At 39.2% G+C, this 13,055-nt stretch overlaps 1 protein-coding gene across 1 annotated transcript in view; it reads right to left on the reverse strand.

The window, feature by feature from the left end:
• Window positions 1–11,933, reverse strand: part of SLC6A4 (solute carrier family 6 member 4) — a 205,412-nt gene extending 193,479 nt beyond the window's left edge. The window contains exon 1 of the mRNA XM_075335240.1: window positions 11,844–11,933. The gene's annotated coding sequence lies outside the window, so the exon portion shown is untranslated. The remainder of the gene's footprint in view (window positions 1–11,843) is intronic.
• Window positions 11,934–13,055: the final 1,122 nt, after the last annotated feature.

A 13,055-nucleotide genomic window follows, 5' to 3' on the forward strand; every position in this document is an offset into this window, starting at 1 on the left:
CTCAGAGATTTAAACTGTCAGTTTCCACTGTGAGGAACATAGTAAGGAAATGGAAGAACACAGGTACAGTTCTTGTTAAGCCCAGAAGTGGCAGGCCAAGAAAAATATCAGAAAGGCAGAGAAGAAGAATGGTGAGAACAGTCAAGGACAATCCACAGACCACCTCCAAAGACCTGCAGCTTCATCTTGCTGCAGATGGTGTCAATGTGCATCGGTCAACAATACAGCGCACGTTGCACAAGGAGAAGCTGTATGGGAGAGTGATGCGAAAGAAGCCGTTTCTGCAAGCACACCACAAACAGAGTCGCCTGAGGTATGCAAAAGCACATTTGGACAAGCCAGTTACATTTTGGAAGAAGGTCCTGTGAACTGATGAAACAAAGATTGAGTTGTTTGGTCATACAAAAAGGTGTTATGCATGGAGGCAAAAAACCACGGCATTCCAAGAAAAGCACTTGCTACCCACAGTAAAATTTGGTGGAGGTTCCATCATGCTTTGGGGCTGTGTGGCCAATGCCGGCACTGGGAATATTGTTAATGTTGAGGGTCGCATGGATTCAACTCAGTATCAGCAGCTTCTTGACAATAATGTGCAAGAATCAGTAACGGCGTTGAAGTTACGCAGGGGATGGATATTTCAGCAAGACAATGATCCAAAACACCGCTCCAAATCTACTCAGGCATTCATACAGAGGAACAATTACAATGTTCTGGAATGGCCATCCCAGTCCCCAGACCTGAATATCATTGAAGATCTGTGGGATGATTTGAAGCGTGCTGTCCATGCTCGGCGACCATCAAACTTAACTGAACTGGAATTGTTTTGTAAACAGGAATGGTCAAATATACCTTCATCCAGGATCCAGGAACTCATTAAAAGCTACAGGAAGCGACTAGAGGCTGTTATTTTTGCAAAAGGAGGATCTACAAAATATTAATGTCACTTTTATGTTGAGGTGCCCATACTTTTGCACCAGTCAAATTTTGTTTAAATGCGGTTTGCACATTTTCTGTTAGTACAATAAACCTCATTTCCATCCAGATATATTACTCAGTCCATCAGTTATTAGATATATGAAACTGAAATAGCTGTTGCAAAAACAAAATTGTTATAAAGAAAAAAGGTTAACATTAATAGGGGTGCCCAAACTTTTTCATATGACTGTATGAATATGATTAGCTTGACTGTATGTCATCGGTGCCTTTAAGCATCACTGTGACATGCTATGCAGTATTGTGGCTACCGTATGGTATTTAAATGACTAGAAGCATCAGATGTATTTTTTTCACAAATGCAATCAGATTTCGATCCACAGGACAACTCTGGATTTTGTAATGTATCGTTATACTGGTGGATTAAGAATATTTGCTTTGCATACTGATATATTAATAACACATGTAAATGAAAAGAAAATTGGAGGCTCATTAAATTTAATGTGCACACATTTCTATGTCCATGTGCGTCATGAACGAGTCCTTACCACCCACCTTCCCCTCTTTCTAAAACTTGCACATGGGCAGCTGAGTTGGAAGCCTAGGGAAAATAAGGTACTCACATGGATACATCCGAATAAAAATATCTAAATAACATGTAAACATTGTACCAAAGAACCAAACAGCCATTCAATGGTTTTTCATCTACTTTAAAAGTTATTCGCAATTGTCAAAAGGGTGGAGGTAATAGGGGAAGGAAAAATAAAAACCCATACACCTATAGTCATCATCAGGCTGGCACTGTTCCTTCTCTCTCGCAACTGTTCTCCTCTTCGTTCTCAGTGTGCCAACATCCAGAAAGTACTTTATATGACCACTGCAACGAAATATCTGCCAGGAATCGGCCCTAGCAGTCACATAAAGCCCGATTTCCAGCTCTGCCACAAAATGACCTGCTTATATCATTTCAATAAAATTCTCTCTCAGAAGAAGAAAGTATTAACAAGGACAAGGCAGCTGATATCACCCCATCATGCTGTTTGAATTATGCTTATTAGGCTGGTGCTTGAAATTCTTGTCTTCTTATGTTAACCATAATTACCTCCAAAGACACAAGTGCAGTCATCATTACTTTGTATTAAGTGGGCTAAGCAAGCAAAGATTGCAGCTTGTAAAAATGACTCTAAATGAACCACTTATCAGATCATCTAGATCATGGGTCCCCAATTCCAGTCCTCAAGGGCCGCCAACAGTGCATGTTTTCAAGATTTCCTTAGTATTGCACATCTGATAATTTAATCACCTGCACAGTTGATGATTCCAACACCCATGCAATGCTAAGGAAATCCTGAAAACATGCACTGTTGGCGGCCCTCGAGGACTGGAGTTGGGGAACCCTGATCTAGAACCTCAAAGATAGATCAATGGTTGTGTAAAAGGTTACAGGGCACCTAAGAAAGTCCATCAAGTGCCAGGACAGTCTCCTAAAGAGGATTCAGCAATGGGATCCTTTCAAGCCCAGTGCAGAGCTTGCTCAAGAATGGCAGCAGGCAGGTGTCAGTGTATCTACATGCACAATGAGGCTTTTGGAGGCTGGCCTGGTGTCAAGAAGGGCAACAAAGAAGCCATTTATTTCGAAGAAGAACATAAAGAACAGACTTATATTTTGCAGGAAGCACAGGATTGGACTGCAGAGGACTGAAATAAAATCTTATTTTCTGATTAAGCCCCTTTCAGAATGTGTGGGACAACTGGATGATTGTACAAAAGAAAGTAAAGCACTGCCATCAGTCCTGTCTCATGTAAACAGTAAAGCATACTGAAACCATTCATGAGTGGGGTTGCTTTTCATCTACAAGAGTGGGCTCACTCATCATTTTGCCCAAGAACATTGCATACAGAATGGTATCTAAGAATCCTCCAGGAGGAACATCTTCCAATGATCCAGGAGCAATTTGGGGATGAACAATGCTTTTCCATCATGATTGAGACCATGGCACAAAGAAAAAGTGATAACCAAGTAGCTTTATGAGCAAAATATTGAAATTATGTGTCCATGGCAGGAAATATCCCCAGATCATAATCCAATTAAGAACCTGTGGTCAATCCTCAAAAAATGGGTGTAAAAAAAAAATCCCACAGTCTTGAATATATGTGACTTAAAAATATCTAAGAGTAAAGTAGTCTTTTCTCCTCTATAGACCACTGATTGTCTCTGGTTCATTTTCCTTTGCAGGTCTGAAAAAGGTAAACTGAACCATGATTGGTGTTATTGGCAACATGGTCATATTTCTACATATACATCAATACAGCCATTTTTTTTTTATTTTAGTGATCACAGTCAATCTTGTACATCTAAGTTCTCATGTCATTTCTTAGAATATGCAGCTATTGAGTTAAATAGATTTGATAAATGTGTCTAACAGAATTGGAAATCATTGTAAGAATTTCCATAAAGAATGAGAGTCCTCAAGTCACTGTCAGTAGGGTGGTATTCGTTCAAGCCTCTCTCCATTGCCCACTATGGGACTTACAAAAATAACTTTGAAAGTTCGCCGTGCTATTTTAAATTTTTCCACAGATTTCAAAAGGTGAGCAAAGATGGTGCAAATCGATTTGCAGGGCCCAGTTGAGCAGACATGACCTGTTGGATAGGAGCTCTGCGAACCTCCTCTTACCTGACAGCATACCCGGCTTCTCTTTTGATTAGTTGGCCGAAATTCAACCAGGTACAAGACCCAAAAGTTGTAACCCAAATCTGTCAGAGCTTTTTGACAATCCTGTGGAAATGTCCTAAATGTCTGACTTGAATTGTTTAAAAAAAATAGAAACAATTGCTGTATACAGTAAAAAAGAAAACAGTCTCCTTTGAAGCCCAACCACAGGCAGGTTTCAAAGGAGCGCAGCTATGACAAGATGGAGGTCTTCAGTAGATCCCCCGCTGTTATAGCAACCCTTCAGTGTCCCATGATCGTGTCATGGGTGCGTTAATGGGAGCTTAAAATGGTGCGCCTCCTTGCCGATGTGTGTTAAATCCCACTGTCAGAGTTTGACAGCGGAACTTACCAGGCTTACAGTCACTGGGTGAAGCTCCACTCCATTCGCGATTGTTAGAGGCAGGTCATGGCTGTAACACACTGGCATTACCTGGTATGGAGCAAGGACCGCCCACTGGACCAAAAATCCCAGAGAGTGAGGAGGATTAAATGTTGAAAAACACAAGTTATTCTGAATTTTTTCTCAGAAAACTAAATGTCAGTCTGCTCAGCAACATGGTGCCTGAAGACTAGACTGAATTATCATGGTAACAGGTTCCCTTTTAGGGCTCATGCACACGTTGCCGAATTTCATGCATTTACTCTGCGTATTGCACCGCAGCGTAAATGCATGCATCCTGCGTCCCCAGCACAATCTATGAAGATTGTGCATGAGACGTGCGCATGTTGCGTTTGAGAGCGCAGCAATTTGGATGCCAAAATTTTGTTCCAAATTGCTGCGTTCTAAGAAGCAACATGTCACTTCTTTCGTGCGCTTTGGATGCAGCCCCCGCCCTGTCTATGGGAGAGGCTGCATCCAGAGCGCATGAAATCAGCTTTTTTTTCTGCAGAAACACTGCATTCATTATGCAGTGTTTCTGCAGCGATTTGACGCGCACATGTGCTGTCAAATCCCTGCAGAAATTTCTGCAGGGACATGACGCAATGTGCGCATACAGCCTTATAGGTGCAGAACTCATGAAACTCTCATTGTAGGAGTGTAGCCTAGTGTCTACGGAAGAGAAAACACGCTGCATCCAGAACGCTAGGAAGCCTGATCGTGGGCACGTACCCCAAGATAACTACTGATCGAATGCCCAAACTTATTCCTCTAGACACAAACACAATCTTAAATGGTCATTTGTTTTCATAAAGGGAATCTGTCAGCAGGTTTTTGCTCCCCCACCTGAGAGCAGCATAATGTAGAGACAGAGACCCTGATTCCAGCGATGTGTCACTTACTGAGGTGTTTGCTGTCATTTTGATAAAACTATAGTTTTCTCTGCTGCAGATCGAGCAGTTACACAGAGCTCATAAATATGCTGGACTACCTGTTGCATGGCAAGTAGTCCTCTAATGATAATCTACTGCTGATTAAACAGTAATTTAATCAAAACTACACTAAGCAGCCTAGTAAGTGACACATCGCTGGAATCAGGATCTCTGCCCTTATGTTGTACTGCTCTCAGATTAGGTGGCAGAAACCCGGTGACAGATTCCTTTTAATAGGGAGAACAGAAAAGCTACTGATGGACATCTTTGGTGATGACTTATCTTCTGTGAGAAGAAAAGATTGGGCATGTTGAAGGTCAAAATGCCTGGTCACCCACCCCCACCCCACCATCTGCTGTCACAGGAGTAGGATATTTGTGACCCATTCATGACAATCTAAGGCAGGAGAAATGTCTTAAATTTGTTGATTTACCAGCCAAGTTTACACAGCTCTAGATGAGATCCCGAGCTGCAGCAGAATGCTCAAAAGTCACCAATGAATATGGTTAATAAATGTTTTCTGAATGACATTATTGATAAAAACCAAAGGTGGCAAGATAGCAGAGGACACTACATGATATCTCTGCCAAATCTTTAATTACAGGCTTAAAGGGAACCTGTCACATTGTACATTCAGTCTGCTCTGCGGACAGCACGGTATAGAGAAAGAGAAGCTGAGTAGCTTAATATATAGATTTGTTGGATAAATTTCAGTATAATTTATATTTTATTCATTGAAAATCTCTGGTGTCTGTATGCATACGAGTTCAGTGAGCAGTCCCACTAGTGATTGACAGATATATCTGAGCGCAAGGTGATACAGGGAAGACTGTCAATCACAGAATAGGACCGCCCACTGGACTCATATACATATAGACACTAGGGATTTCTATTAATAAAATGCAAGTTTTTCTGAAACTTTTCCCATAGAAAAAAAAAATAATTTATGCTTCAATCTGATCAGCTCCTTCTGCTGGCAGATCAGATACCATCTACAGGTTCCCTTTAAAGGGAATGTGTCACCAGGTTTTAACTCCCCCATCTGAGAGCAGCATAATGTAGAGACAGCTACCCTGATTCCAGCGATGTGTCACTTACTGAGCTGTTTTCTGTCATTTTGATAAAGTCAATGTTTTCTCTGCTGCATATTTAGCAGTTATACAGAGTTCATGAATATACTGGACTACCTAGCAGCAGGGCAAGTAGTCTTGTAATGATAATCTACTGCTGATTAAACAGTGATTGTATGAAAAGTACACAAAGCAGCCCAGTAAGTGACACATCACTGGAATCAGGATCTCTACCTCTACGTTATACTGCTCTCAGATTTGGTTACAAAAATCTGGTGACAAATTCCCTTTAAGTACCCAGCACTTATCATGCAGCTATTAAAGTAAAAATCAGCTCTACTGACACTTCGACATTTGTAGTGACAGCTTAAAAGTTAAATGTATTCTTCCCATGCTGATATATAAGTGATAGTGCCATAGATATTTGTATTCATTTTACTACTAAAACATACCCATCATCAAACATTAACTTAATTAAAAAACTAAAAAGTTAGAGCTGAGTCCAGTAAAAAAAGCAAATATCTATGTATAATATTCATAAAATATTTAATTTGGACAGTTCAGATTTGTTTAAAGATTTGCTGCGGCTTTTTTTTCCTTTTGCAGAGGAATACAAATGTATAATGTGCAAATCTGCATCCATACATTTAGATACTGTACATCAGCCAGTGACTTGCATTTAAATTTTTTTTAAATAATTAAAAAAAAATAAGCTTTTTGGGGGGTCCATTATGATCTAATATTTTCCATCCATTTAGACTGGTAGTTCAGGTGACTAGAGCCAAATAGTAAGTTCACAGACGGATATGCAACTGTCGCATACATCTCTATGGAGTCTGCAAAAATCCATGCACATTGTCCAGAAACAAGCCACTTAGATGTACAGAACTTAATCTTTTGTTGAAGAAATTTCTAGAACACATCCGCAGTTTGTAAATATTCTCCCAAGCACAATATCGCCATTCCCTTTGCCCCCAAGTTACTTAGCTCTACGCTGCTGATTCTTAAAAGGGGGATTCCCATCTCAAAGACCCTATCCCAATATGTAGTAGGTGTAATAATATTAGCAAATACCTCCATTTAGAAATATAGTATAGTTCTCCTGATTAGCTATATCACTTACCTCATGTGCAGGGCATTACAGTAACTTAGGTATCCAAGGTTACGACCACAAGCAACTAACTGTCACGATATGAGTGGTTGTAACCAGAGATACCTAAGCTACTGCAATGCCCTGCACATGAGGTAAGTGACATAACTAATCAGGAGAACTATACTACATTTCTAATTGGAGGTATTTGCTAATATTGATATTATTACACCTACCACATATTGGGATAGGATTGTGTAGATGAGAATAACTCTTTAAGTCTTGACACTGAAGACCTTTTAATTTGCTATTACATTGACAATAAGGGAATACCCTCTTCACTTGTCAGTTTTTCTAAAAATATAGCAGATCTTCAGATAGTAGTTAAATGCAAGATGACAAAATCAGTAGCAACACTATTTAGGATGACGTTCATCATTAAAAAATAAATAAAAACAAAAAACCTATTTTTTTTTTTTTTAAATATCTGTTGTACAGGGCGGCACGGTGGCTCAGTGGTTAGCACTGCAGCCTTGCAGCGCTGGGGTCCTGGGTTCAAATCCCACCAAGGTCACTATCTGCAAGGAGTTTGTATGTCCTCCCCGTGTTTGCGTGGGTTTCCTTCGGGTACTTCAGTGTCCTCCCATACTCCAAAGACCTACAGATAGGGACTCTAGATTGTGAGCCCCAATGGGGAAAGTGTTGCCAATGTATGTAAAGCGCTGTGGAATTAATAGCACTATATAAATGAATACAATTATTAAATTAATTATTACTGAGCTAGGTAGATATATAATTAAAGTAGCAATATTAATAAAGCATCAAGGACCGCTGTATTGACCGGGATCAGACAAGTATTGTCCGATTTCTGACCATAAAACACAGATGACTGTCATCCATGTGCCCGTATCTTAGTTAAATAGGTTGAAAATAGACTTAAGGCCACTTTACACATAGATATAAATCTTTGGCAGATCTCTGGTTGCAGTGAAATTGTGGACAATCAGTGCCAGGTTTGTGGCTGTGTACAAATGGAACAATATGTCCATGATTTCACTGCAACCACAGATCTGCCAAAGATTTATCTCTATGTGTAAAGTGGCCTTTAGGTCCATCTAGTACAACCTTCCTCCACCAATTCTACATTTTGTCATTAAATCACTTATAACCAACAATGTTGTGTGTACTGAGGAAATCATCCAGCCCTTTTTTAAAAGCTGTTATAGTATCTGCCATTACTACCTCTTGTGGTCGGCATTCCACAGTCTGACTGCTCTAACTGTAAAGAACCCTTTCCTATTTAGCTGCCGGAATCGCTTTTCTTCCACTTGCATTGTATGCCCTCTGATCTTTAGTAATGTCTTTGTAAGGAATAAGTCATGTGCAAGTCCTTTGTATTGACCACACATGTATTTATACATATAGTGTATATATACATATATCTATACAGCAACATTTTATAATGTACATGTAAATAATGGAAATGTAAAAATCGGATGTTATATGGATGATCTGTAAATGATTACTTGAAACAAACTCATAGACTTGTCCAGGAGAGCGTCATCCAATATACGGAGGTGAGTAGTGACGGCTGAGATTATTTCTCCCCCACACACGGGCATATGAATGGCCATATTGAATCATATGGATCGCTGTACTGCCCGATGTTTACTCGGACACACTTACCCATATAATACGCGTGTATGAGGGAGCCGTAAATAATTCTCAGAACAGAAGATCTGATGCAGTTTTTGGAGCCAAAAGTGGATCCAATATGAAGTCTAAATATACATTTTTATATTTACATCCCATTTCAATCTACTTCTGACTTTGGCTTAAAAATATGCACTGTGACTTTCCAGCAATGTGCTTAGTAAAAGTATTCGACTGGGGTTTTTTTTTACATTTTTTGATGATTATTTTTCAAGCAGATTTTAATCAATCTACAAGGGAAAACGCATCCCAGCAAAGTCTATGAGAATCCTGAAGTGCTGTGCTCACGTTGCAGATTTTTTATAAAACTGCACCAAACAATTGATATGTCAATTGTTTTTGCGTTATTTCCAGCAGCACAATGCATAAAAAAGGCATCAAAAAATGCAAAACCCTCAAAAAAAAAGTGTTTTTTTCCCACAGCGTTTTTCCTGCCAAGAGATGCTGTTTTAGGTGCAGAAAATCTGCAAACAAATCTGCAACATGGGAACATGCCCTTAAAGTGATCTTCCAGTTTTATCTATACTTTAACATGTTATAGAGTGCAAATTACTGTACTTATCATTCAAAGAGTTACCCATAAAGGGAGTCCTTGCTCCAGAACCCGCCAATCTTATCATGTCAGGTCATAGATAAAAATGGGGGACCCCTTATCTCAAACCCCCGCAAAAAGCTTCATTCTTTGAGTAAAGAAATTCTAATGAAAAAAAAATGAACAAGATTACTTTGACAAGACCCGTAAATATCCACAATTAATAAAAACCTGTTCTCCAGTCCGGGGCACATCACATCTGCTCATGGAACATGTTGGCAGATGTCTGTGTGATGTCTTCTATGGAGCGTTCAATCTACTGTTTATTACACTGACAGCGCTGGAAACTGGGAAAAAGACTACCAAAAGTTGAAACGAGTTGTAAAGCTTAGGCTACATTCACACGACCGTCCCGTGTTTGCGGTCCGCAAAAAATGGTCCTGTTTTTTCACGGATGCATCCGTGTGCCATCCGATCCTAAACGAAAGACATTGAAAAGATGCACCTGTCCGTGGGTCCGAAAAAAAACAGGAACTGACCAGGACAGATGGAACAGTCGTCTAAATGAGCCCTTAGCATAAGAAAAACAAAAAAAAACAACACATATATGATCAAACAGCGACAAAAGCTTCATCACACTCACCAAAAGGTAATTATATTGGGGGCAATGAAGGCTGTATATATGATATATATGATGTATGCAGAAAAGCACAATATAACGTAGATGGTAGAAGTCAGGTAGAGTGAGGGCAACATGGAATGGACATTATTTCACTCGCTTATAAAAGTAATTACATACACCGGTCAATCTAAAAAGTTATATATATATGTGTCTCTGTGTGTGTGTGTTCCAAATTGGACTTTATTGAAGCCCTGGGATTTCTATCCATCATAGGATAGATAAAGAGATAGATAGGTAGATAGATAGAATACATAGACTAGATAGTTAGATAGATAGATAGAGAGATAAATGGATAGATAGCTAGATAGGTAGAATACATAGACTAGATAGGTAGATAAGTAGATAGATAGATAGAGGGATAGATAGGTAGATAGATAACAGATAGAGGGATAGATAGATAGATAGATAGGTAGATAGATAACAGATATAGGGATAGATAGGTAGATAGAAAAAAATGAATAGATAGATGGATAGAAAGATAGATATATAATAAATAGATACCATACAATAAACAGATAGATAGACTAGATAAATAGGTAATAGACAGATAGATAGATATACAGATAATAGATAGCTAATAGATAGATAAATACAAAGAAAGATAGACAGATAGATGGATAGATGGATATATAGATAGATAGATGGATAGATAGACAGATAGATGGATAGATGGATATATAGATAGATAGATAGATATATAGATAGATAGATAGATGGATAGATGGATATATAGATAGATAGATAGATATATAGATAGATAGATAGATAGATAGATAGATAGATAGATAGATAGATAGATAGATAGATAGATAGATGGATAGATAAATAGACAGAATACATAGACTAGATAGGTAGATAGATAATAGATAGATAGATAGATAGATAGATAGATATGCAGATAATAGATAGCTAATAGATAGAAAGATAGATAGAGCGATAGATAGATAGAAAGATATAGCAATAGATAGATAGAAAGATATAGCGATAGATAGATATACAGATAATAGATAGCTTATAGATAGATAGAGGGATAGATAGAAAGATAGATAGATAGATAGATAATATGACAGTTTCAAAAAGGTTCTTTGGAACCAAAACGTTGTCATATGGAATAATAAAGAGTTCTCCACCTTCTGCACACTGAATTGGAGCGCTGCTTATTTTTCTATTTTTATTATTTTGGACCTATCTATGGATATGTCTTGGTAAGTTTTACCCACCACTCAATATTTGTATGGTGATATATATATATATATATATATATATATATATATATATATATACATATATATATATATATATTTATATATATACAAGCACACACACACACACGCACACACTCTTACACTACATGCCATATATAAAAGTATATAGCTTTAGCCCAAGTATTCTTATAGACGACACTGTCCTTGTATTAAGAGGTCACTCAGTAACAGTGAAGACTTTAGATTGTAAGCTCTATGGAGCAGCGTCAACTTTTTTTTCTTTCCCTTTTGGGTAACAATGATTAAATTACTATAAAAAATGCTGCTACCTTGTAAATAATTATCTGCAGTCAATCAGCAATTCCTTCTCTCTGGCAGATAAAACATCCTCTAATCTGAGGACTCTTCCTGTAGACACTGAGGGTCCTGCTATAAACACTGTAGTCAGGAGAACATAGAACACACAAGTCCTAAGGACTCAATGAGGACTAATAGCCAGAAGGATGGGAATAGTTAGTAAGAGCCAGAGGAGCCCAGGTAAGTGGGGACAGGACAGGCAGGTCCATGGCAGGACAGAGGCAGTAAGTTACCTGAATCTTGGAGGAGCTGCAGAGTCTGGAGGTGTCAGGCTTCTTGGGAGGAGATCCTTCCCCTGTTCTCACCTGCCTGCTGAGCTCTCAGCTGCTCAGTGCAGCACTCAGCATCCTGCACAGCTTTTGTACACCAAACCCCCCTCACATGGTCTGATTTGCAGATAAATCCACTGCCACAGGGCTCTTTAAGACATCTTTGCGTCACTTTCAGGCAAGTAAACTTGTAAGTGCTCCAGTGCTGACTCCCAGGCGCCCTCTATGGGTGGATCTTCAGATCACACCACACAGGTCAATAGCAGGTTATGTACATAAGATAAGTAAATCTCTTGTTAACCAAATTAATGTCAGATGAAATAATATTAATAAAAAGTCACAATAAAAGATTATTACATGTTACGGTAATATTAATAATATATATTTTATTAGTATCTATAAAATACAGGTAAAAGCATCTGATTGAATAACAAAAAAAAATCTTTGCTTATTCATATTACCAAAGTATTTTTTTGTAAGCTATTTGGTCACAAGCTGATTTCTTCAAGATTCATTAGCAAGTAATGATGATATGAGCTTTTTATAAAGTGGAATTACCCAAGAAAAAGAAATTATTACCCGACTCTCGAATCTAACTAAATGATGGAGAAATTCCCCTCCTGTAAGGCCTATACATCCAATATAAGATGGCATACAGCGATCAGCCATTAAAACCACTGGCAGAACAAGAAAATAACATTGATTATCTTGTGAAGATGGCACCTATCAAGGGATAGATTAGGCCGCAAGTAAATAGCTAGTTCTGTGGGACCTATTAGGCCACATTCACACACAGTGTGAGGCAGGCAGAGGCAGGCAATAGAGGCAGACCACGCCACTTCTATGGGGCACATGAGCTAGAGGGGCCCGGGGGCGACTGCCAGCGGTGTCAATTCCAGCACTCAGGATCTCAATTTCAAATTGAAACCGTTGAGGAGAAGGTGCGCAGCGCTCCCTCTCTTCATTATCCCATGTGTCTGTGTCTGTGTGGTGACGTCACTAGTGAGCGACAGTCACCACCGTGTTGAGATGTGCAGAGCACAGACAGCGGACAAACGAGGAGCTGCGGTGGGGGAATGCGGAGAGGTGAGTATGCAGGAATGGACTGGGACAGCGGGGTATCGCCCGGAAGGCCCCGGGTCCTCAGTGGGCCCCCCATGCTTCCTTTAGGGCTGG

Source organism: Anomaloglossus baeobatrachus, chromosome 2 (assembly GCF_048569485.1).
Source record: "Anomaloglossus baeobatrachus isolate aAnoBae1 chromosome 2, aAnoBae1.hap1, whole genome shotgun sequence".
In the NCBI taxonomy this organism is placed as follows: Eukaryota; Metazoa; Chordata; class Amphibia; order Anura; family Aromobatidae; genus Anomaloglossus; species Anomaloglossus baeobatrachus.